Source organism: Salvelinus fontinalis, chromosome 22 (assembly GCF_029448725.1).
Source record: "Salvelinus fontinalis isolate EN_2023a chromosome 22, ASM2944872v1, whole genome shotgun sequence".
In the NCBI taxonomy this organism is placed as follows: domain Eukaryota; kingdom Metazoa; phylum Chordata; class Actinopteri; order Salmoniformes; family Salmonidae; genus Salvelinus; species Salvelinus fontinalis.
Genome location: NC_074686.1, coordinates 413,088 through 439,917, shown reverse-complemented (window position 1 = coordinate 439,917; position 26,830 = coordinate 413,088). Strand labels below are relative to the sequence as shown.

At 40.2% G+C, this 26,830-nt stretch overlaps 1 protein-coding gene and 1 long non-coding RNA gene across 15 annotated transcripts in view; one reads left to right on the top strand and one right to left on the bottom strand.

Annotated features, from left to right (window-relative positions):
- The first annotated feature begins 742 nt into the window (after positions 1–742).
- LOC129819507 (uncharacterized) lies at positions 743–3,798 on the top strand. The gene is made up of 3 exons (XR_008754099.1): positions 743–2,058; positions 2,478–2,548; positions 2,935–3,798. It is a non-coding gene; the product is annotated as an uncharacterized LOC129819507 (long non-coding RNA).
- A 4,754-nt stretch (positions 3,799–8,552) lies between these two features.
- LOC129819503 (regulation of nuclear pre-mRNA domain-containing protein 2-like) overlaps positions 8,553–26,830 on the bottom strand; it is a 50,318-nt gene continuing 32,040 nt past the window's right edge. The window contains exons 11-22 of one of the 14 annotated variants that reach the window (XR_008754087.1): positions 24,285–24,358; positions 14,953–15,024; positions 14,566–14,620; positions 12,004–12,518; positions 11,306–11,657; positions 11,078–11,181; positions 10,908–10,997; positions 10,686–10,803; positions 10,251–10,450; positions 9,981–10,147; positions 9,680–9,853; positions 8,553–9,567 (exon numbers count right to left, since the gene is read on the bottom strand). The gene's annotated coding sequence lies outside the window, so the exon portion shown is untranslated. Of the gene's footprint in view, positions 9,568–9,679; positions 9,854–9,980; positions 10,148–10,250; positions 10,451–10,685; positions 10,804–10,907; positions 10,998–11,077; positions 11,182–11,305; positions 14,129–14,565; positions 14,621–14,952; positions 15,025–17,145; positions 23,742–24,284; positions 24,359–26,830 lie in introns of those variants that run through there. The other 13 variants (XR_008754086.1, XR_008754090.1, XR_008754085.1 and 10 more) reach the window with 13 other exon arrangements.

Here is a 26,830-nt window from a genome sequence, read left to right as displayed (position 1 = left end):
CCTGATCTTGTCCACAGTCTGATTGTGCCCACATTTTCAGACCGGTGTAGACGATTAAAAGAAGCGTTGTGATCAGATCTTCCTGACCACGTCTGGAGTTGACAGTAAAACCATTTAAATCATCCTGCCTTCATTGACAGGTGGCACCATCGACTTATGGAATATATATGTGTCTTAAAATAAATAATAAGTATTATTTTGAAGGAATATCTGTCAAAGAATTAGCATACAAGGCGGGATCCAGTAAATCTGTTCACAATGCGGACACAGTGGACTGATAAGACCATGTGTAGACGCATTTCTAAAAATGTGGGCACAATCAGAATGTGGACAAGATCAGGACAAAGGACGCATGTTTGCGCCAAAGTATTTTGTTGAATGTTTTTCTTCCTTTTGTTTAGTCTGCTGTTGTTTAGTTAGATTATTGATTGTTTGTTAGTTTCTACAATTGTAAAGCTATGTATGTTTCATGTATAATTATTGTTATTATTAAAGTAGAGGAGTTAGTTCAGGCAAGCAACATTTCAACACATTCTTCTCACATATCCTGTGTAGAAGTTTATTTATAAACTGGGTGGTTCCAACCCTGAATGCTGATTATCTAAAAGCCTTGGTATATCAGACCGTATGACAGAACATGTATTTTTACTGCTCTAATTACGCTGGTAACCAGTTTATAATAGCAATAAGGCACCTCGGGAGTTTGTGGTATATGGCCAATATACCACGGTTAAGGGCTGTATCCAGGCACTCCGCATTGCGTCATGCTTAAGAACAGCCCTTAGCCGTGGTATATTGCCATATACCACACCTCCTCGGGCCTTATTGCTGAAATATACATGCTCACCTTTGCCAATTTGTCACGGGAATTTTCAATCCCAATGATGACTATAGCTTTGACCCATTCCCCCTAGGTTGTAATGCTAGGGTTGATAAGAATTAGACAAATACTCAGCTTAATGCAAAAGGAAAGTATTGTTGATTCATGAGAATTCTCAAGACCAAAATGAAGACTCAGTCTTTTTATAATACACACACATTCCTATCTTTAGGTCACTCCCTTCTCAAATGACCATTACTATCCGACTAACCACATTGTAGACAAAGAACCATCAATCTTGTCTCACTCTTCAAGGCTTTCAATTCCCCTCCCCCGTTGGGGCCCTCTTGGTTAGAAAACCTCTAAGGGTTTTCTATTATCTGTTTTACAACTTCTCCCTGCTTACACCCTTACGAAAGACTATAATACCCTAGTATTATAATTCTAACATAGCTACACACATCTTCATATTATCTTCTTATGATTCTCAAACATTTCACACCATTATACAATATCAGAATGGAACTCTTTAGCCATTATCTCAAATCATACAAATTATTCTAACACAATTGGAAACTGTTGCCCACTTGTCTGTCCCATTTCCTTAATATGTTCTATTTCGCAGTGGCAATCAACACCCATACCCCCACACTACAACCCTCCAACCCTCCTCCTGTTGCTGCCCAATAACTGTCTGATACAGTTGCCCCCCAGGAGACCAGCTACACCCCCATCCTCAACCAGGTTAAACCCCCGATATCCCCCACCACCCAGGAGACCAGCTACACCCCCATCCTCAACCAGGTTGAACCCCCGATATCCCCCACCACCCAGGAGACCAGCTATACCCCCATCCTCAACCAGGTTGAACCCCCGATATCCCCCACCACCCAGGAGACCAGCTATACCCCCATCCTCAACCAGGTTGAACCCCCGATATCCCCCACCACCCAGGAGACCAGCTTCACCCGGATCTCCAACCAGGTTAAACCCCCAATAACCCCCACCACCCAGGAGACCAGCTACACCCACACCAAACTAAAGAAGATGGGGAGAAAGTCCTGTCACCCTCAAAAAACCCTCCAACTCACTGAGCATGACAGTCAACCCCATCCTACCCCATCCAACCCCATCCTACCCCATCCAACCCCATCCTACCCCATCCAACCCCAATTCTACCTCATCCAACCCCATCCTACCCCATCCAAGGAAGAGGAAATATGACTACATGCAAAAAGGTAAATTAGTATCTAACTTATATTGTTTATTCATAAATGTTAATGATGTCAATAATTTCAATTATGCTTTTCAGAAATGTATAAAACAATTCCAGTGATTGATGGTCTCCTACTTTTCAGGAGGCAGGCATACTGTACACTCTTAGAAAGAAGGGTTCCAAAAGGGTTCTTCGGCTGTCCCTAAAGGAGAACCCTTTTTGGTTCTAGGTAGAACTCTATTGGGTTTTACATGGAACCAAAAGGGTTCTACCCGGAACCAAAAAGGGTTCTCCTATGGTGACAGCCAAAGAACCATTTCTAAGAGTGTAGTCTAAGGCTAGGCAGAGATGTAAAATGAATAATGCAATTGACTGTCCTGCTAACTTTATTCATGTTCTGGTGGGTGGTGATTAAATAAATACATACATTTATTGTTTCAGATTGTCCAGTGCATCCGGGGAAAATGATTTACCCTATTCTCAAGATTCTTTCCAATAGAACTTCAAAGGAGGTAAATCTGCAGAACATTGACATTCCTGTGACTGTATTTACAGGCTAATCCTAGTGCAACACCAATTGTAGTTTACTTGCAGTGCATAGACCTTGTAGTTAAAGTGGCAATATGTAACTTTCTGGGTGGCCCGACCAAATTCACATAGAAATGTTAGTTACAGATCACCATTCTACTTGAAAGCAAGTCTAAGAAGCAGTAGATCTGTTCTACAGTGTGCCTTATTTCTATGCTTCCCGTTCTTAAGTTTTGTTATTGAGTCTATTACTTTGGTTTTGTACAACAGCTTCATACAGCTGATATTAGCTACCATGACATTGCGGTGCGATTTCTCCATAGTGCAGCTTTAAAATAAAACAGACATTTCTATTTGTTGCATAATAAAGGGTCAGGAGCAGAAGGTGAGGTGGAAGCCATGCTCTGGATGGTATGTTTACTTCAACTAATCTCCTAGAATGTATTGAGGATATACTGTACACTCAACACCATATGATTGAGGATATACTGTACACTCAACACCATATGTATCGAGGATATACTGAACACTCAACACCATATGTATTGAGGATATACTGTACACTCAACACCATATGAATTGAGGATATACTGTACACTCAACACCATATGTATCGAGGATATACTGAACACTCAACACCATATGTATTGAGGATATACTGTACACTCAACACCATATGAATTGAGGATATACTGTACACTCAACACCATATGTATCGAGGATATACTGAACACTCAACACCATATGTATTGAGGATATACTGTACACTCAACACCATATGAATTGAGGATATACTGTACACTCAACACCATATGTATTGAGGATATACTGTACACTCAACACCATATGTATCGAGGATATACTGAACACTCAACACCATATGTATTGAGGATATACTGTACACTCAACACCATATGAATTGAGGATATACTGTACACTCAACACCATATGAATAGAGGATATACTGTACACTCAACACCATATTTATTGAGGATATACTGTACACTCAACACCATATGAATTGAGGATATACTGTACACTCAACACCATATGTATTGAGGATATACTGTACACTCAACACCATATGTATCGAGGATATACTGAACACTCAACACCATATGTATCGAGGATATACTGAACACTCAACACCATATGTATTGAGGATATACTGTACACTCAGCACCATATGTATTGAGGATATACTGTACACTCAACACCATATGTATTGAGGATATACTGTACACTCAACCCCATATGTATTGAGGATATACTGTACACTCAACACCATATGTATTGAGGATATACTGTACACTCAACACCATATGTATTGAGGATATACTGTACACTCAACACCATATGTATTGAGGATATACTGTACACTCAACACCATATGTATTGAGGATATACTGTACACTCAACACCATATGTATTGAGGATATACTGTACACTCAACACCATATTTATTGAGGATATACTGTACACTCAACACCATATGTATTTGGACAGTGAAGCTAAAATGTACAATTTGACTCTAAACTCCAGCATTTTGGATTTGAAATCAAATGTTTCATATGAGGCACGTACATGTCACCTTTTCACAATTTAGAAAGGAAATCACTTTATGTATATAGTCCCCCCATTTTGAAGACGCCATACGTATTTGGACAAATTCACTTAAAGTGTATTAAAGTTATAGTAAATGGAACCTTTTATTTAAAATACAAAATTCTGGAGTATAGATCCAAATTTCACATTTTAGCTTCACTCTCCAAATACATATGGTTTTGGCTGTACCTTGGTATTGAATGTTACAGTGCCTTGCAAAAGTAGTCAGACCCTTTGGAAACGCCTTTGACAGTGATTACAGCTGTGAGTCTTCTTGGGTAAGTCTTTTAGAGTCATTACAGGTGTGAGTCTTCTTGGGTAAGTATTTTAGAGTCATTACAGCTGTGAGTTTTTAGAGCTTAACACACCAGGATTGTGCAAAATTAGCCCATTATTCTTTTTATAATTCTTCAAGCTCTGTCAATATGTTGGGGATCATGTCTAGACAACAATTTAAAAGTCTTGCAATAGATTTCCAATCAGATTTTAAGTCCAAACTTGAACTTGGCAACTCAGGAACATTCACTTTCTTCTTGGTAAATAACTCCAGTGTAGATGTGTCATTGTGTTGTAGGTAAATGTCCTGCTGAAAGGTGGATTCCTCTCCCAGTGTCTGGTGGGAAACAGGCTTTGCATTTAGGCCAGAAAGTATATTCCTTTGCAGTTTTTTTATTTGTAATCTTCTTTTCACTGTAGTTTAAGTCATTCTGTTGGCGTTACTACAATGATGTTGATCCATCCTCCGTTGTTCTACCATGACAGCTTGTAACTGTAAAATCACCAATGGCCTCATGGTAACACCCCTGAGCAGTTGCATTCATGTCCTGCAGCTCAGTTCAGAAGAACGACTATCTTTGATGTGTCTGGGGGGTTTAATACATAATCCACACCATAATTATTAACTTGACCATGCTTAAAGAGATATGCAATGTCTGATTTATTATTGTGACCCATCTACATCTACACTGCGCTTTATGAGGCTTTCGAGAAGCTCCCTGGTCTTTGTTGCTTGAAATTCAATACCTGACTGAGGGACCTTACAGATGTTCTATGTATGGGGTACAGATGTATGGGTATTATTCAAAAAATTATGTTAAGCCCTATTGAGTCCATATAACATATTATGTGATTTGTTAAGCCAAATTTAATTGTGAACTAATTTAGGCATGCCTTTATAACCCTTTTCAAAGGAATAGGTGCAACCCTTGTGTCACGCCCTGACCATAGAGCGCCTTTTATTCTCTATGTTGGTTAGGTCGGGGTGTGACTAGGGTGGGTCATCTAGGTAATTATATTTCTATGTTGGCCTGGTATGGTTCCCAATCAGAGGCAGCTGTTTATCGTTGTCTCTGATTGGGGATCATATTTAGACAGCCATTTCCCCTTTGTGCTTTGTGGGATCTTGACTATGGATAGTTGCCTGTTAGCACTATTGTTAGCTTCACGTTTCGTTTGGAGATTTATTGTTTTGTTTTTTTGCAGACATCTCAATCCTTCCTGAGATGTGTGCAAAGCTGGTGGCCACCTACAAGAAACGTCTGACCTCTGTGATTGCCAACAAGGGTTTTCCAACCAAGTACTAAGTCATGTTTTGCAGAGGGGTCAAATACTTATTTCCCTCATTAAAATGCAAATCAATTTATAACATTTTTGACATGCGTTTTTCTGGATATTTTTGTTGTTATTCTGTCTCTCACTGTTCAAATAAACCTACCATTAAAATTATAGACTGATAATTTCTTTGTCAGTGGGCAAACGTACAAAATCAGCAGGGGATCAAATACTTTTTTCCTTCACTGTATATGAATCAGACAGTAGTAGGTCAGATGGTTGTTGAAAATCAGATTCATATCGTGATTTGAAATGCCAATGTTTACAGTAGGCAAAAATCATTTTGTGGTCTTCGTTTTTGTTAGTGACACTCTCCAGTCTCCACTGCCGTGGTTCTGAACTCGCCACGGCATACCCTGCATTTCTGCCGCACTAGCTAACAGTAGCTGTCCGTAGTCCTGAAATAAAACGCCGGCACTCTATTAGAAAAGGCGCACAGGTTAACATACACAGTTCTTCATTTTACGTGGGCCTTTTCCAATATAGTAAAGCTACAACATTCTGTTTGGAACAAATTAATGCAAATCAGAGATTTGAAGGACACTTGTTTCCTTCTGTCTTTCTACTGGAAAATGTTAGTTCAATGGATAAAGGTACTGGATCATTTCTTTCCAAATGCCACCCTATTCCCTTGAAAGTGCACTACTTTTGACCAGAAGCCTAGGCACATAGTACAATGTTAGGCCTAGGCACATAGTACAATGTTGATACATTGGATATGAGCAGTGGATTGGGCTGATCAACTTTAGTACTTAGTGAATGTCTCAGTAATGAGAAAAGAATCATCAAAAGGGATGAGAATGTTGCATTTTGGGACAGCATTTTGGCCGACTGACCTTGAACTTCGCAATTCATATCCAAGTTTATTATAGGCCCATAGGCTAGGCTATATATTATAATACATAGGCCTACGTGTAACTCAACAGATTACATATATAAAGATTATATATACAGTATATATAATACTTTTACATATATTACTTTACCTGCATTAAATATGTTGGATATAGGCCTACTCCTGAGTGATATTGGCATGCAACATGTTTAGCGCATAGAGGCAGACTGTCTATCTGCTTGGTCTCTAGGCTATTTGTCCACGGAAAATATTTAATGAAGGTGAAAGCCAAATAATTTCACAACTGCTTTTTTTGAATAGACAGTGAGAATTAATTTTCATCATTGTTGCTTATCAGGAATATGATGTGCCGAGGACCATGGCAATAGACATGTGGTTATGCAGCCATGTGGGTCATGGGTATAGGGGTTGAAAGGCCACATATAGACTGTTGAATGTCTATTTTTGAACTTCTAGAAGCGTCAATATCGATGTAACAATGTTTATATAAGCATTTCTATACATACACTTGTTTTCTGCCATGAACCGTTATACATCCCTAGGAAACCTTTGTAAGAGTTCAACTCTCGTCATAGAGTCCCCCCCCCCCTGAGATTTAAAGGTCACTTGTCTCCTTCTGTCTTTCTACTGGAAGACTGCTAGTTCAATGGATAAAGATAGCTTAGATTTATGGCTTGGCACAAATAATCCTATGCATGAATTAAACATAATTATGCAATCCCATACCCTTGGTGGCCATGGGGTGCTCAGTAGCGCCACCAACAGTTGACTTTTCCCCAAACTTTGATGATTTTTAAAATCAAGAATAGATTAACATATCCGAACGTTATTTGACATGAATGTTTAGTAAGGGGTCCTTATTAAATCAAAAGAATCACACATGTCAAACTTAAATAGTTATGACGAAAACACATTTCAGAAAGTGCACTACTTCAGACATTGAATTGGCATGTGCTGATGCAGTACAGCGTTATGTATGTCCCAATGAATGTACAGATCATTCTACACATCAATTAGAATGATATTGTCGAAGATATTGATAAAAAACAAACCGGTTAGGGTTAGTAAAAAACTACAAAATGGCGCCACATTTGTAGTTCACAACTTTTCCGGTTTCTTTAACATAAGAATATATCTGTTACATCAATTATTTAATAGAATCCGACAATGTTTACGACATTCAAATGAAAGTAACCTTGCGCAAGAATAATTTATGAGTAGTTTAAAAATGTAATCAGAAAATTTAGAAACATAGCCTATTACGTCACGGGCATTGCGACGCACATAACAAAAACAAACTCTGACCGAACGACCAAACCATGACGTGGCCAAACGCTGTGACCACAGATATATACGTGCATGTTCACAATTCTCCCACTATGTCAGACTTGCCTGCATAACTTTCCTTTTTTTTCTCCATATAATTTCAATAATAATACGGTGTTGCTAATAGTATCGTTAAGAGTATGTCACTTGCAACTGGCCTGTTCAGGATGGGACAACCCCCATTTCAATAGGAACATTTCCAAGTTTGCAGCTTAACACACAGGGGCTATGCATTATTCTTCCCAAAATATGTCATGGATCATAATTGGGTCAGCATAATAAAATACAATAATCACTTAAATCATTCTGTGTCCATACTTTTGATGATTCATTGCGAGTGCCTGTAGATCCTAGGCAACATTTTTCAACTAACCGGTTTCATCTGCAGCTGATGGGAGTCAGTTCTTGTACACAAGTACAAGTAAAGTAGCCCTCTCGAAAACTCCTTGAGAGTAAAGAAGTAACTGGTCAAAGTACTCAGTACTAATTAAGCATTTGTACATCTCATACATACATAAGGAATCGTTGACTTAAAAGCCCATGACTAATGTAGCTCCATCAGGATGCAAACGATTACTTGAAGACAAGGATAACCTTTTTTCGTTTTTTATTAACTAAACTAACAAGCACTCACAAGCACAGTACATTACAGTTTAATAATGTTTCAATCGGAAATCACCAGGTGAAACAATAAATCGTTCTCCCCGCCAATGGTTCTGTAAAAAGCAGAGGGATGGGGCTGGAGAAATGTAACCATAGTTTACGCCATGTTTCGATGCTACAGTCCAGTGGTGTCAATCTCATTCCATGGAGAGCCTAGTGTCTGCTGGTTTTTTGTTTTATTCCTTTCAATTAAGACCTAGACAAGCAGGTGAGGGGAGTTCCTTACTAATTAGTGACCTTAATTCATCAGTTATGGGAGTTGCGAAAACCCACAGACACCCAGCTCACCCGTGGAATTATTTTGACACATGCTAGTGTATGTTTACATTTACTTTGTTTACAAACATTCGAGCAGAAAAAAAATATCTATATTTTGAGATCTGATGGGGTACGGCAGGTGAACTGTATTCATGAGGCATTTATAAATTATATTCTTCAAGCATCCAAAAGTGGATGTAGCAACTGCAGATTGTCCATTTAAAGGGGTGCATCGGACCTGGTCATGTAACCGGGCAAAATCAGTAATAGTGCCTTTCTCAAATCTGTGCCACATGATCACATTGTCAACAAGGAAGAAACATCAAAGTTTATTTTCCATAAAATGATCAAACAATTTTTCCTTAGGAAGGCAGATAGAGCACACATGCAAAACAAATGGAATCACTTTTCACCCAGTGCAAACTGCACCCACCCAAACAAACAACTTCAGTCTGTGATAGATTCCTCATCATCAGGGCTGTAGTGGATGCTGTCATAGATGTCATCTAGGTCCTCTTCCAGGAGGTCATCTATGAAGTTATTTTCTAGGAGGGAGGTGTCTTGGCCCATAGCTTTGATGTATATCAGTTTGACAGTCCTGGTGTCTTCTGAGGCTGCTGACTCTCGTCTGAAGCATGGAGAAGAGACCTCTGCTCCCAGCTTCCAACTGATTCAATTGCCAGCCTAACACCAACAATCGTAATGTGTAGGGTAAATATAATGAAGTATTCCTTTATTACAATAGCAATAACAGGGTGCCAACATCAATTGTACATATTAATGAAAGTTCCCCTACTTTTCCTGCTTAAGTCAAGTGCCACATGTGAAGCAAGGTCTTGCACATTCTCCGATTCCCTCTTTAGGTTTTCCCAGTGCTGCTTGACTTCCTTTAGGACAATTAACTCTTCCTCCTTCAGCCGTCTTTGGAGCATCACCCGGTCAAAGGCCATTTTCTTTGTGAGTAGGTCATCTGTAAACACATAAGAATGCAATGTGGATTTGTAACTTTGGCAGGGCTGGCTGTGTTGGCGCAACTGAACAAACAAAGATAGCAAAACAGAGACATAGTTATTGTGACACACAAACATACTACTTACTTTGTCCATGCAGCTTCCAAGGCCATGCATGAAGGTCTGCGGAAAGGATCTCATCTACAGATGGTATTGCTGAATCTGGTACAAGGGTGTTGTACTCCTCTATGGCAGCTGTCAATTTGTCCTTTTCCTCCAATATCTTTCTGCGCAGAGTCTTTTCTTGCATCCATCTGTCATCAAAACAAAAGGAGAATGGAATTATTTGTTAAATTGCATGGCTTTGAAATGAAAGAGAAATGAAGTGCAATTCAATATTCATGAAATGTAACAAACCTGTTTGATGGTAGAGGTTCTGTTTCCTTTGTTTGATGCTAACAAACAGGACTTCAATTGTTCTCTGTAGTACCTGGGGACCATCCGTGTTCTCATTTGTTTCCTCTGAAATACGTTGTTAATTTATAGATTTATTGTATCTCCAACGGTGAGTAGTTGCACTCACTTCCTGGAGGAACATAGGGCCTCTGTGAAGGTTTCTGTAACAAATTATTTGTTATGTGGGGGGTGAGTGAGCCCCAACCTGGATAACCAGGGAATGTATTGTCTGCCTCCTACCCTTCCACCTGCCCGGCTTGATTGCACGTGCCGGTGGAATACACCCTCTAAGGGTTAGCGCTCAGGGTCACTGGAGTACGCAAGCCTCTCCACTACGTCAAGGTGACAGTCCAAGAGAGTTACATTTAGGATGATTTATTTTTTGTATTCCTTTACCTGTATTAGCCCATTGCTGAACTTCCGTTGTCCAGTTGTACAGAGTCTCATCGCCTACACCCAAATCACTCTTAAACTTATCGAGAGTCTGGGTCTCCTCCTGGATTTTTGCTGTTGTCTGAGAATTATGACAAAAACAAAACAGAATAATTAATTGTTTTAAAATAAATTAAATGCATAGATATAATACTTCTAAAATAAATGTATTGATCCACACAATACCCCTTCAAGTATCTTCTGGACAATACTCTGTGCAGGTTGTTTTTCTTCTGTTCCACCCCATGGCCTGGATGGTTAGCATGTCTGTTCTTGCTAGAAAAGCCAAATAGAACTCCTTATTCCAGATAAGTATTAACATAGCTGAATAGAACAACCTTAAACAAATTGTTTACCTCCTTTGGACATTTGCTTGGAACAGATTGAAGCTGTTCCCTTGTTCCACTACCTCCCCCAGAGTTGTGCCAGCTCCTTCCAGATTCCGTCCTCCCCACTTAATCTACATTTAAAAAGATATTGACTTAATATTGCAATTATGTGAATAGCAAACATCTGAATGAGAAGCCTTGTAAAGGACTGAAGCTGGAAATTCTCTTTGAACAGTTTAATAAAGAAAAACTTACCTCGCATTTCAAACGATGTGCCTTTGCATGCGTGACGGAAAGAAGTAGCTTCATGTCTAGAAGAGTGGCGAGCTCTGGACAATGATGGGCAACTTTGGTCGGGTATGGCCAAAATTTGCAGATCACATCCGTACACATGAATTGTATGTTCCTGCTGCCAGACAATTCCTTCTGCAAGAACAGTGTTGTACGCAAATATCTCTCCGCGCATCATGTTGAGGCTCCTTAGAAGTATTTCGTGGCGGCAGACGGCAACGTCGAATCCCTCTTCATCAAGTTTGTTGTTTGTTTTCCTTGCCGAGTCTTTAGCTGCTGTCCACTAGGATGCTCCACATACCCCTTTTCCATAACCCTAGACAAGGGAGTATAAGGTAGGAAATATGTTTTGGGGGGGGGAGTGTTAACGGGACAGTGGTTAGGTTTTTAAAATCTAGCTGAGAGCGCTGAGCTACCCCCTGTGTTCGCTACAATGGAGATCAGAAGTTGGAGATTGAGTGTCAAAAAGAAGCAATTGTAAAGTGTGTTGCATTTCTGAACAGAGGGAGGTGGTGTAAAGACCCTGGACTTGAAGAGAGAGGATTACCATCTCTCCAAAATGATATGTTCTTATTGGAATAGTGTATAACGAGTCTGCCTTTGAGTCAGATGGCCCGAGGCCAGTCCTATTTCACAGATTAGAAGATACACAGGAAACGTACATGTTTAGTCTTTGTATGGACATAGTTCACAAAGTCAGACACATCCTCATCCTTGCAGATAAATACGCCATCAAAGAATTCTTTGTCATCAGTCCTTGAAAGGATAGGTGAAATACATTAAATATATGACATAAGAAATAGCAATCAACCTCAGTAACTGATTGTGGGACACTTGACAATGTTGATAATTAATTTCATTACAAACTCAAAACATTTAAGCTAAAAATGACCTCGACTGCATTTGAAAACGTTCACACTGGACAAAGAAAAGGCAAACCTTATTTGGATTGTTTAAATGATATAGAGTACGGTGTTATTTGATAAATTATGAATAGTACATACCCTTTTTTGAATCGATACAGCTTCTTGTTCCCGTCCACTGACACTGCAAGCATGCTGGGTGAACAGGCTGGGCAGTCAAAGTCCTGTATATCACAGACCTGATCAATTTCAGAGCGGCAGTATGTCCACTCAAAGAAGCTTTTTTGAAAAGTGTCCCCACAGATCATTCCGTTCTGGTAAGGGAAAAATACATATAGAAAATATATGAAATAACTTACAATAGTATAAACAAAACATACTATAATTCACTATGGCTGACTGGATTTGAGTTAAAGCAGCGCCAGTACATAGTGTTGACAGCAAAGCAGGTGAAAGCCAATGCAAAAGTAGGACGAGTACTTATGTTGTAAAGAGCAGAAATATTGGATGCAAGAGGGGCACAGATAAGGTGCATGGCAGGACAGTGGTGCAGGAGGCTAACACATACTGTAGCAAGAGACCTGAAGTTTTAACATAGTTATAGTACTGGAAATAAAGTTGTTACACAAAGTGTTGTAACAAAATGTAACATAGTTAACCTGAAGTCAGACATTGGTAAAGCTGATTATAATTGATTGTTATCCTGCCAAAGAAGTCAGTTCGCTGCTCCAAAATCCACATAAACGCCAGATGGGACATTCCTGGGGCTGACACTTTCATGCTCTTCAAAAGAGCTGAACAGATCTACCTGTTCATGAAGTGCATATTTGCTATCACTGTGGAGAGATATGGCTGTAGTTAAAGGAAGGGGCATGTAGAACCCCTTGATCATGGACTGTCTGTTATGCAAGGGGGAACTTTGCATGTGTAGAGAAATCGCAGTCTTCGCAGTAAAGCTGTTTCGGCAGACAGTCTCTACATCGCAGAATTGCCCTTTTCACATTGCATGACTGACAGATCTTCTGAGAAGCATGCTCTGCAGCCAGCAGAGAATCTACAATCCTAGGCCTGGACTCCCTCCACCTATCCTGTGAGAGTTCCTTCCTCACACTCCAACTGTGTGATGCACCATGCACAGCAGGATTTGAACACTCAGGGTCTTCGAAGTCAGCTAGGAGGATGTTAATTTCTCTATGAAGTATTGCTTTTTTGAAAACACAAAAATTGGGAAAAGGATTAAATTAAGAATATCATATAATTAATCTATTAAAACGCACATAGTAAGTAGGTGACAGCAAATATATCTCTGCACAATCTATGGTGTGACAAGCCAAAAACATCAACTTTGATTCTACAGTAAATTCAATTGCAGGGCAGAACAAAATATTGAGTAAAGTCTAAATTGGAATATCAAACAATAGAACTTGATCCCATCGTCGAATAGAAATTCTGAATGTTCTTAAAACATCAAAAACACACCGAGTACAAAACATTCTCTTTCCCTGACAAACTGACCAGGTGAAAGCTATGATCCCTTATTGATGTCATCTGTTAAATCCACTTCAGTGTAGATAAAGGGGAGGAGACAGATTAAAGGAGGATGTTTAAGCCTTGAGACAATTGAGACATGGATTGTGTATCTGTACCATTCAGAGGGTGACTGAGCAAGACAAAATATTTAAGTGCCTTTGAAAGGGGTATGGTAGTAGGTGCCAGGTCCAACGGTTTGTGTCAAGAACTGCAACGCTGCTGGGGTTTTCACGATCCACATTTACCAGTGTGTCTCTAGAATGGTCCACTACCCAAAGGACATCCAGCCAACTTGACACAACTGTGGGAAGCATTTGAGTCAACATGGGCCAGCATCCCTGTGGAACGCTTTCGACACCTTGTAGAGTCCATGCCCTGACGGATTGAGGGTGTTCTGAGGGCAAAAGGGAGTGCAACTCAATATTAGGAATATTTTGTACACTCTGTGTATTTTGACTACAGAGTAAACTCTCCTCAAAGGCAAATGCTTCCAGCTTTCACAATTACAGACAGTGGTTACAAAAGGAACGACTCTGTAAATGAATTCAACTAAGACAAACTCCATAATGTGGAATGGCAGATTGCTTCATATTAAAGGAAATGTGGATGAAAAAGCTCTGCCAGGATGTTGTTATTGCCCTGAAATACCCTGAAATAAAAGGTGACATTCTGTACTGTAACCTCATAAACATTTGATCTCAAATCCGGCATTCTGGAGACTTGAGACACATTTAAAAATGTTGCATCACTGTCAAAATAAAGCTGTAGTGCAGTATAATTCAGTAACACCAAGATGACCACAATTTTGAAAGTTAAACCATTTAAACATACCTATTTCTTCATCAGTGTTTAAAACTGGAGTGGATTCCTATCCACTGGTCCTCGTCTATAAAATAAGATATGCAAAAAAGGATTAGACTTAAGGGGCATTCAGAAGTTGATAAAGCCATTTTTGAATTTATATTAATGATATATGGTTAAAACTATTATTTTAATAACATTGATGGTTTATTGCAATAATAGCTGTCAATAAATTGAAAGCTGTTACATTTCGCCAACCCCATCACTCAGCTTTTAACCAAAACAGGGGAGGGGAGTGTGCTTTGTTATTGTTTCAACTACCAATGACAGTTTTAATAAAAATACAATAAATGAATTACAAGCCCACTGAATAACAAGGAATTGTATAGATTAATATATTCAATCGCTCATCAATACCTGATTCTTCCTCCTCAGTGACTGGTCCAAAATGTTGCACTAGTCTGGCTCTTGATGTACTGGCCCTTGGAGCTGAAAAGAATTGGTAATAAAAAGGTTAATTCGAAAGATTTTCTGGAATTCTGACTCTCCTTTTGTTAAATATGTATTTTCATCAGAGACAGACAACAGTTAGAGACAGGGAAAGGTGGGATCATACCTGCATGTAATGTATTATGTGCTGTGGGTAGATGGTACTAGACCGGCCTATGGCACGGCAACAAACGTTTGATATGCTATGATACAGTATGTTTGAAAGGAAAACGTCAGATCAGGGACCAATAAAATTAAACACCTAGACGGGATGAAATTTACCAACAGAAGTGGATGTAGTTGCCTTCCTGGTCTGAGGAACAATCTGTCCTCTCTCATCCCTTTGTCTCCATCTGAACCTAATCCCTGGAGGCTTGTTTGTCTTTTTCTTATTTTCCTAAAAAGTGCATTTCAATTATCATGGCTGGCCCACTAATAAAAGTCTCCCACAAGCATGGCTTGCTTGTGCACATATGGAGCATAAGCAAGAATTTTATTTTCACATAAGTGAAAGTGATTTGTCAGCTGAGGAAAAGCACCTGCAGTAGACCGCCGTTCTGGCTCACTCACACAGCCGACATGTATAGAAGTTCACAAGGATGCTAACAAGTGCACCCTTGTGCCTCATGCTCAATGGGTAATATCATTGATGCCCGTGTTCAGGTCATATCACGGAGTCTATGTTTAAATTCACATTGTGCCATGTGGGGTCTACTTTGACAAACAAAAAGCAATGACAAATCATAACGCTGTGGTGCTGGGGTTGTGTTGGGAATATTTATGCACGTATGGGAGCTGTAGGGGTTACATTACCGGTAATGCATGACTTGTTACCTACCCTAAATGACAAATTAGTCCACAGTTATCTTCCGGGTGACTCTCAAAAAACTTGGCTTGACCACAAACCCAAGAGCTCTTTTAAATGTAACCGTTGCAGAAATATTGCACAGAATAAGTATTTTGTTGACACAGCTTCCAAAATGGAGTATTACATCAAGCATTTCATTAACTGCAAAACCACTCATGCCATCTATAGATTGGAATGTCCACAGTGCAAGGTGTTCTACATTGGACGGACAAAGAGACGCCTTCAAGACCGCTTGGCGGAACACAAGTACGCCATACGGGTAGGCAATGAAGACTACCCCATGGCAAGGCACTACAAGTCCTTACACCATGGCAATCCTGCCTCCCTACAAGCTATGGGTATTGATCATGTTCCAGCCTCTATTAGAAAAGGGGACCGTCTTAAACAGTTAAACCAAAGGGAAAGTTTTTGGATTTACAAACTACAGGCCACTAGGTACCCTGGTTTAAATGAAGATATGGATTTACAAACTACAGGCCACTAAATACCCTGGTTTAAATGAAGATATGGATTTCCCACCCTTCCTGTAGGGTCATGATAGATTCATTTGCTGTCATCTAGTGGACATTTTTACTCAATTGCCCTCAGCTATGTTTAGACTGTTGTTCATGTTTTGCTCTGTTCTAGTGTACTATGGAATATATTGCTTTCTTATTCTTGACACTTCTCCCAGTAATATGTAAGGTTAGAACTACCTTTCTAAGTGTTCTGATACTTCTAACTTGGAGTTGTATGTTTATGATAACATTGCTACAGTATTTCACCTTTTAATGTGTATATTATTGCTTACTAGGTGTGTCCAATCAATTTTGTAACCACTCCCTCTTCCAATTAGGGCTAATTGGAAAATCTGTACAAAAAGAGGAAATTCTTTTTTTCTTGTACTCCCTGACGAAGGCCCTGCAGCCGAAACGCGTCAGTTTAAAAACAACTTTGTTTCTATTGAACATGCCATACTAATAAAGGCATTTTAATTAATTATATGAAGAGTGCCTTGTTCCTCCTTAATTTTTGATGACCAATTTACCCCTTTTACCAAAGAGCACCTTCTATCTACCAAAATGTACTATTGTGTACCTTAGTAGCGCTTCCCTTCCTCCTCTTCCTACATTCGATGTTGTGTATGCAACTTTCTTTATTCACCTTAGTTACGTAACCTTCCTTACTGGTTTAACACGTTTTTTAAACCAAACACAAAACAAATGTGTATGCATGCTGTATTTCTGACAACAAGGGACGAACTGGCGACCTACCTGTTACCTGTCCAAGGTCCAGACATCTGGTGTGGGCGAAAAATCGATAAACAACAAATGTCACATGACCGGGTGAGGTAACCATTCTTGTTCTTCTTGTAACTTTCCGGTGTGTTGCTGCTCGTCACAGATCGACGCAGGTATTGCACTTGATTTATCGTTCTCATAACCGTAGGTGCAGCCAAGTGGAAATACGAAAGCTTTCTAGCTATTTCGCACTGACAGAAATTTGAACAAACGAAAGTTTCTAGTGAATAGGCTACTCCTGTATCCACACTATAATAGGATACGCTTATGATTTCATTGGTCTTGTCAGGCATGATTTTAAGTCTTCTATTGAAGTTGTATGTTTTGCCTCGTTTCCCTCCTTCAGGGAAAAGTAGTTATGCATCCCACATTCAATTCAGTTATGAATGTGTTATAAACCCATAACTCCAGCACACAATGGCATGTAGGGGTAGTGTATTACAATGTAGAATATGTATACAGTGCCTTCGGAAAGTATTCAGACCCCTTGACTTTTCCCACATTTTATTACGTTACAGCCTTATTCTAAAATTGATTAAATAAAATATATTCCTCAGCAATCAACACACCATAATGACAAAGCTAAACATTTGTTAAAAAGTAGAAGAAAAAGAGGCACAGATCTGGGGAAGGGTACCAAAAAACGTCTGCAGCATTGAAGGTCCCCAAGAACACAGTGGCCTCCATCATTCTTAAATGGAAGAAGTTTGGAGCCACCAAGACTCTTCCTAGAGCTGGCAGCCCGGCCAAACTGAGCAATCAGGGGAGAAGGGCCTTGTTCACTCTGACAGCGCTCCAGAGTTGGGAGAACCTTCCAGAAGGACAACCATCTCTGCAGTACGTGTAGGAGTAATTGACATATGTAGGTAGATATCACACTATTAAACAATAGACAGGAGTATACTAGAAAATAGTATAAGAAGGCAGATGAGTGCATTTGCCATTCTGGTAAATACAGGAAACCAAAGATTAGCAGATGGTCAAAGTCATACGTGCTTTAAAGTACATGTATGGAAAAAGCTTTGACACACTAGATTTATAGTCTACCCATTCCACTACGTATGTGTCAGACACCTAGGCGCCAAAAAGCAATTGGATACCCTAAGGATAGGGGGGGAACAGAACAAAGAGTGCATTGATTTAGTGGTGAAGGGAAGGGAAAAAGAGTTTGTTGACACACTAAGATAGAGGGTCTGACCACTATTATAATTTAACTGAAAGCAGATGATGGGCGTTAGTATGCGTGAACATGCAGGAAGCCTGAACTAAAAAGATAATGATGTTGAAGAATTAGGGGAAGTATGTTTATTTGCATATGGGGTGGACTCATATGCTATTTGGGTATAAAGAGCGAACCAGTGCTCTGGGAGGGTGTGTGTTCTGCGGGACATTCCAGATGGTTTTACAATTGTAAATAAAAGCATGTTTTGATTTCACAAGTTCTGATAAAGCGTTATATTTCTGAGATGATTTTCCACGACATACGCCACCAATCAGGCCTATATGGTAGAGTGGTCAGACGGAAGCCACTTCCCAGTAAAAGGCACATAACAGCCCGCTTGGAGATTTCCAAAAGGGACCTAAAGACTCTCAGACCATGAGAAACAAGATTCTCTGGTCTGATGAAAGCAAGATTGAACTCTTTGGCCTGAATGCCAAGCGTCACGTCTGGAGGAAACCTGGCACCATCCCTACGGTGAAGCATGGTGGTGGCAGCATCATGCTGTGGGGATGTTTTTCAGCGGCAGGGACTGAGAGACTAGTCAGGATCAAGGGAAAGATGAACGGCGCAAAGTACAGAGAGATCCTTGATGAAAACCTGATCCAGAGTTCTCAGGACCTCAGACTGGGGTGAAGGTTCAGACTGGGGTGAAGGTTCTACGCAAAATGTGGGTCACACATTTTGCGTAGACAATAAATTGGGTGAATTTTGGCCCATTCCTCCTGACACAGCTGGTGTAACCGAGTCAGGTTTGTAGGCCTCCTTGCTCACACACGCTTTTTTAGTTCTCCCCACAAGTTTTCTATAGGATTGAGGTCAGGGCTTTGTGATGGCCCCTCCAATACCTTGACTTTGTTGTCCGTAAGCCATTTTGCCACAACTTTGGAAGTATGCTTGGGGCCATTGTCCATTTGGAAGACCCATTTGCGACCAAACTTTAACTTCCTGACTGATGTCTTCAGATGTTGCTTCATCATATCCACATAATCTTCCTCCCTCATGATGCCATCTATTTTGTGAAGTGCACCAGTCCCTCCTGCAGCAAAGCACCCACACCCCCGTGCTTCACAGTTGAGATGTTGTTCTTTGGCTTGCAAGCCTCCCCCTTTTTCCTCCAAACATAACAATGGTCATTATGGCCAAACAGTTCTATTTTTGTTTCATCAAACCAGAGGACATCCAAAAAGTATGATCTTTGTCCCCATGTGCAGTTGCAAACCATAGTCTGGCTTTTTAATGGCGGTTTTGGAGAGGTGGCTTGTTCCTTGCTGAGCGGGCTTTCAGGTTATGTCGATATAGGACTCGTTAACTGTGGATATAGATACTTTTGTACATGTTTCCTCCAGCTTCTTCACAAGGTCCTTTGCTGTTCTTCTGGGATTGATTTGCACTTTTCGCACCAAAGTACGTTCATCTCTAAGAGACAGAACGCGTCTCCTTCCTGAGCGGTATGATGGCTGCGTGGTCCTATGGTGTTTATACTTGTGTACTATTGTTTGTACAGATGAACGTTTGGAAATTGCTCCCAAGGATGAACCAGACTTGTGGAGCTCTACAATTTTATTTCTGAGGTCTTGGCTGATTTCTTTAGATTTTCCCATGATGATGTCAAGCAAAGAGGCACTGAGTTTGAAGGTAGGCCTTGAAATACCTCCACAAGTACACCTCCAAATGACTCAAATTATGTCAATTAGCCTATCAGAAGCTTTTAAAGCCATGACATCCTTTCCTGGAATTTTTCAATCTGTTTAAATGCACAGTCAACTTCGTGTATGTAAACTTCTGACCCACTGGAATTGTGATACAGTGAATTATAAATGAAATAATCTGTCTGTAAACAATTGTTGAAAAATTACTTGTGTCATGCAAAGTAGATGTCCTAACCGACTTGCCAAAACTATTGTTTGTTCACAATAAATTTGTAGAGTGGTTGAAAAACGTGTTTTAATGACTCCAACCTAAGTGTATGTAAAGTTCCGACTTCAACTGTAGGTATGAGACTCTTTCTGGGAGAGCTTGAAAATGTCAGTGAAGACACTTGACAGTTGGTCCACGCATGCTTTGAGTACACGTCCTGGTAATCCGTCTGGCCCAGTGGCTTTGTGAATGTTGACCTGTTTAAAGGTTTTGTTCACATCAGCTACCGATGTTGCTACTGAGCAAGATCACACAGTCATCCAGAACAGCTGTTGCTATGCTTCAGTGTTACTTGCCTCGAACCGAGCATAAAAGGCCTTTACCTAGTCTGGGAGGCTCTGGGTAGCTCTCGTCTGGGTATCCCTTTGTAGTCCGTAATAGTTTTCAAGCCCTGCCACATCCGACGAGCATTAGAGCCAGTGTAGTAGGATTCAATCTTAATCCTGTATTGACACTTTGCTTGTTTGATGGTTCATCTGAGGGCATAGCAGGATTTCTTATGTGTCCGGAGTAGTCTCCCGCTCCTTGAAAGCGGCAGCTCTAGCCTTTAGCTTGATGCGGATGTTGCCAGTAATCCATGGCTTCTGGTTGGGATATGTACGTACAGTCACTGTGGAGACGACGTCATCGGCGCACTTATTGATGAAGCCGATGACTGAGGTGGTGTACTCCTCAATGCCATTGGATGAATCCCGGAACATATTCCAGTCTGTGCTAGCAAAACAGTCCTGTAGTGCAGCATCCGCGTCATCTGACCACTTCCGTATTGAGCGAGTCACTGGTACTTCCTGCTTTATTTTTGGTGAGATTACCATCTGTCATCCGTCCTTAAATCCCATCTCCTCTTCCATCCCTACGCACATGCATGGATAAAGGACCAAGAACTTTAAACTACCTTTCGATTTCATCTTACTCAACTTAATGATAAAATACAATGACTGACGTTTAAAAACATTTTTTAAATTGGCAGATTATTTCAGATGGTGCATTTCAATGAAAAAAAGAAGAGAAAAAATACAAATATTTGGGGTAGCTGACCAAGGACATCAGTTGACCATTACCAGAAAGCCACTACAATGCCAGGGTTTGTTATGTACATAATTATCATCTCTTTTGTCATATTGTAGTAATTTCACTGATGACAAAAGAGAAGCCTGAGAGAACTACAGATTGTAGTTATCATTACATTAAAATCACACTAAAAGGGGTATTTTACTAATTGCTCATTTGTCTGCTGTTGATTTAGAAATATTTTAAAAAAAAGATGCATGTCAGCGGTGACATTTTCAAGATATAGCACTTTCTATAAACATTCTAAAGTGCGATCTATCCCACAAATATTAATATGATGATCCTATCAACACAGCTGGGAGTATCTAGACTGTCACTCACTGTGCCTCATAATGCATCAACAATGGGCATGACGTCAGCCTATAGTTCATGCAAAAGTAATTGAGCAATAAAAACAGTTGGCTATGATAATATAAATATTTTACTGTTGTTTAAAGAGAAGTAAACATGTTATTATTGCTTTTATTTTAATCAAATCTGGTAAGTAAAATACATGGTCTAAATGTACAGAATCTTCCAAAGTAGAATACTGTGTGTGTGTGTGTGTGTGTGCGTGTGTAACAGAGAGATTAGCCTGTCTGGCCTTGTGTTTGGAGCACCATGCTCACTCATTCTGGCTGCACTTACTTTCCCTGACTAAGTGGCAGTGGCATGTCCTTCAGCTGTCTCTCAACCACTCTGCTCCCCTCTGGTTGTCCTCCTCATTCTCACAGCCCTTACCTCTCTTTTCAAGAGACACATTCAAAGAGAGAAGGGACAGCTACACACAGACAATCAATCGTAACAATACAGCCAGTTAGCCAGTTGAGCTCGGTAGGTATGTATTAGGCTGCGTGCGTCCTATTGCGCACAGCGCATATGAGTCTGGGATGTAAACGAATCAAAGTGGGCCTAGTGGGAGGGATCATAGAATTCTACGGGAGTGACCTACAGAGTAAAGTGTTTGTCATCATTTAAATTTTGCGAATTTACAAATGGAGGCACGACTCAGGCATGAACTTCTGCCAGTGGGATTGCAAAAACACAACTTCCATCTAGCTAATTAACAAAAAACATAGCTAGCTAGTGAATGGCTTCACTGAAAAGAAAGCCTACACCCTTAAAGCCAGTTAAATGTAACTAAATGTAATCAGAAATGTAATCTACGTAATCCCCAAAAGTAATTATTTATCATGAGAGGGCCATAAAGAATAACTAGTAATGCAGAATACTCCAAGACAGGTTAGAATCTCACCTTTCTGGTAAAAATAGTTATAAATTGCTGAGTTGTAGTAGCTTTTGAGGACGAATGCTCAAGTACACAGTACAAATATGATACAAATATGGAATAACTTATATGATGTATTTTCTATTCAACAAAACTGTATGAATAAGGCTAGAAATGACATATGCTTTCTAAATATAGCATCATCAAATTATAAAACGACTAACTATAAGATTTCATCTTCCTTATGTAAAATACATATTTGTATGTTTAGTGTTAGAGAAAATGTGCATATTTTTTCAAAACGTCTTTCCCCATCACTGTGAACATCTTAGAGCTCAAGCTTGGCTTCCTGAACTCATTATGAACTCGCCTCTCAGTTCATATTAATCTTGTCCGTCTACGACAAACAAAGTGTTTTTTGAGAGTTATAGACACAATTTCTTTATTGCCAAGACGTCGGACCGATACAACCAAAGATTGTCTATTATATTGACAAGATAGTAGATTGACAGCTCAAACAATGGAAATACATGTCCTCAAAGATCAGGTGTGACCATTCTAGCCAATGAAAGGGGAGATGCACAGGACATAGAGCTAGATAGAGGACTCATCTTTTTCTCTGTTATGGAATGGGCAGCACCAATGAGGCCATCTCCACTTTAAAGTAGTAAATGTTCTTGTTTTTCATTGGCTGAATGCTCCCAACATAGAAATCCCCACCCAGTTGACTAATTTCAACTGTTGGTAGCCTTCAATGGCAATGTCCATGTTAAAATGGGTTATGTCCATGATGAGTCAATGACAACAGGCACTACTCAAATCAAATTGTATTTATCACAAGGCAGCATACAATGACATTCCAGCATCCCAGAGTCACCTCTTCACTGTTGACATTGAGACTGGTGTTTTGTGGGTACTATTTAATGAAGCTGCCAGTTGAGGACTTGTGAGGCATCTGTTTCTCAAACTAGACACTCTAATGTACTTGTTCTCTTGCTCATTTGTGCACTGGGGCCTCCCACTCCTCTTTCTACTGGATGTGGGGGAAGGTATTTGAAATTAACATTGGTCGTCCTTGACGGCTTCCTGATTTAATCACAAGGGCCCAATAACGTCACAGGATTTCACTCATACTTTAGAGGGGGGGGGGGGGGGGGGTGTGTGTAGCGGGAGATGCTTGGTTGGTAGATTAAGCCGATTAAGCCAATGCCTATCACGCCGTAAATTTCACATCAATCTTATTGGCTTTGTTATTTGGGCGGAAGTGTCAGGGAACGAGATTATTTATATAGTGCACTACTTTGACCAGGGAGCCATTTGCGACGCAGCCTTAGTGAATCATACCACCACCCTGATAATAACATTGTGGTCACATTGCACCACTAGAGGGTGCTTGAATAACAATGTACCTTGACTAAAATTGTGTCACAAACCTGTGGAATTGATCAATATAATTACTTTGCTGAACTACATTATGGTCAATACAAGGCCTGTCATGTAGTGGAGTTGTCCCAGACACAGATTATGCCTAATCCTGGCCTCAAAAGCATTTAATAGAAATTCTTGCTCGATCTTGAATTTTATACCATCACAGGGCTACATCTGTGTCAGAGAAACTGCCCTGTACTTAGCACTTATTTGGCGGTGTTAAATGTGTTATTACTGTGGTTAGTGGACATTGAGATAACATCAGACCTTGTTGTATTGTATGTCACTCACGCCAGCGGTTTCCCACTCCTCGCACAGGTCACCATGAGTCATCCAGGTTACTGTTTAACAGAAGGAGAAAGGAAGGATGGAAAGAAAAGAGGTATTAGACCAGAGTAAGATAAGGTGAGGGAAATCAATTAATAAAGCAAATAAAACAGAACTTTCATAAATTAGGCTAACAATTATCCTTGTAGGGGCAATGCAGAGACCAGAGTTAGACTTCACACCACAGTTGTTTTATGAAAACAAAAAATCCCACAAGGTTTACACATTTAAAAACAATCTGTAAGGCTGCTACTCTATTGTTTAAGGTTTTTTTTGGTCACATGAGACCTTGTAAAATAAATGGTAGGCTATAGCTGCAAGTCATGTTTTATTTTTAAAGTAATTTTGCACTCATGGAATGTCCTTCCGTGAGCACTACACAGATATTTGCACATGAAAACTTCAGGGAATGCATTAGCTCCTTTGTTAACATGTATGTTCGTTGACGGTATGCCCACATTGAGTGTGGCTATAATATTCAAATAACAATCTCTTTGCATCATGTTGAAATTGTTTCTACTCTATAATTTTACATTCAACATTCGTAAAAACGTCACAATTTGTAGGATATTAGCCTCTGACCTGTCATTCTTATCTGTTTGTGCGACAGTTTCCTGAATGTGCCTGCACCTGGGCCACGTTCAGTTGCAAAACGTTCTCGAACGTTGCAGATAGAAATTCAATGACTCGGCCCGACGTGATTCCTTAATCTACATGTCGGATTATAGGCATGTTTGTTCTACATACCGTATTTCTATCCAAATGTTGCGCCCTGGCCTACACACTGCACAGTTCGAAAACGCGCACTTGGGAAAGAGCCTGGGCAAAACATTGGGCCACGGAGCTATTATGCACGGTTCCGGGCACTGATTGGCCACAATTTAAAACATTCGCCAAGAACTTTAAATGCGGGGCTCTTAAAATGGGCGGGGAAACGTTCAACGCTCGCACCAGGCGAGGCGGCACCGTCCTTATGAATAGGCAATACTACGCTACATGTAAACCATGACCGTGCGATACTTTACTTGTGTCTCAAAACATTGCTCAGTCAGATGTTATCGTATGGTCCTACTGCGATACAAATGCCTGAGAGTCTTTACTGACATCTAGCGCCCGAATACTGAACATTGCCCACGTTTGTATGTGTTCAACATGCACACACATCCTACACTATGTCAAATATTACCCTACACGAAAGATTTGATTCCCTTTTTTAAATATATAGGCCTATGTGATCTTGGACTCCCGAGTGGCGCAGCGGTCTAAGGCACTGCATCTCAGTGCAAGAGGCGTAACTAAAGTCCCTGGTTCGAATCCAGGCTAACATCTGGCTGTGATTGGGAGTTCCATAGGGTGGCCCAGTGTCGCCGGGGTAGGCAGTCATTGTAAATAATACATTGTTCTTAACTGACTTGCCTGGTTAAATAAAAACAAAATCTCCATGGTCACTTACGGAGAAACTGTTTGTAACCATAGCGGTCATATGTAAAATAATCACCTATCATTTGGTAGTTTTTTTATGGGTAGCTCACAAGCACTTTTCCCATTACTGAAAAAGCCACAAAATGCTACAATGATTTTCAATTAAGCTCACTCAACACTTAAATGCCATTTCAATAAAGAGTCTTCCTTAAAGGGTATTCCCTCAGTACTTATTCAAAGTCTACTTGAGACATATGTGCCCTGGCAGCATTTAAGTGTTTGGTTAATTCTTCTTATTCTAGTATTGTTATTATTGTAAAGAATCACATAGAGAATGTTTTATATTGAAGTCAAGGCCAGAATTTGATCAAACCAGCACTGCATTTAATTTAAACTACAACATTTATCAAAGCTCATCTTTTTACTACATGTCCACAAATTAGTGGATTCGTCCATTTCAACCAGCACCTGTTGCTGACAGGTGTATAACATCAGCACACAGCTATGCAATCTCCATAAACAAACATTGGTAGTAAAATGGCCCGTACTGAAGAGCTCAGTGACTTTCAAAGTGACAGCGTCATAGGATGCCACCTTTCCAGCAAGTTAGTTTGTCAGATTTCTGCCCTTCTGGAGCTGCCCCGGTCAACTGTAAGTGCTGTTATTGTGAAGTGGAAACATCTAGGAGCAACACGGGCCCAGCCACGAAGTGGTAGGCCACACGAGCTCACAGAATGGGACTGCAGAATGCTGAAGTGCGTAAAAATCGTCTGTCCTCGGTTTCAACACTCACTACCGAGTACCAAATTGCCTCGAAGCAACATCAGCACAATAACTGTTCGTTGGGAGCATCATGAATGCCACACACAAGCCTAATATCACCATGCGCAATGCAAAGCGTCGGCTGGAGTGGTGTAAACCTCGCCGCAATTTGACTCTGGAGAAGTGGAAACACGTTCTCTGGAGTGATGAATCACGCTTCATCTGGCAGTCCCGACGGACAAATCTGGGTTTGGCGGATGCCAGGAGAATACTACCTGCCCGAATGCATAGTGGCAAATGTA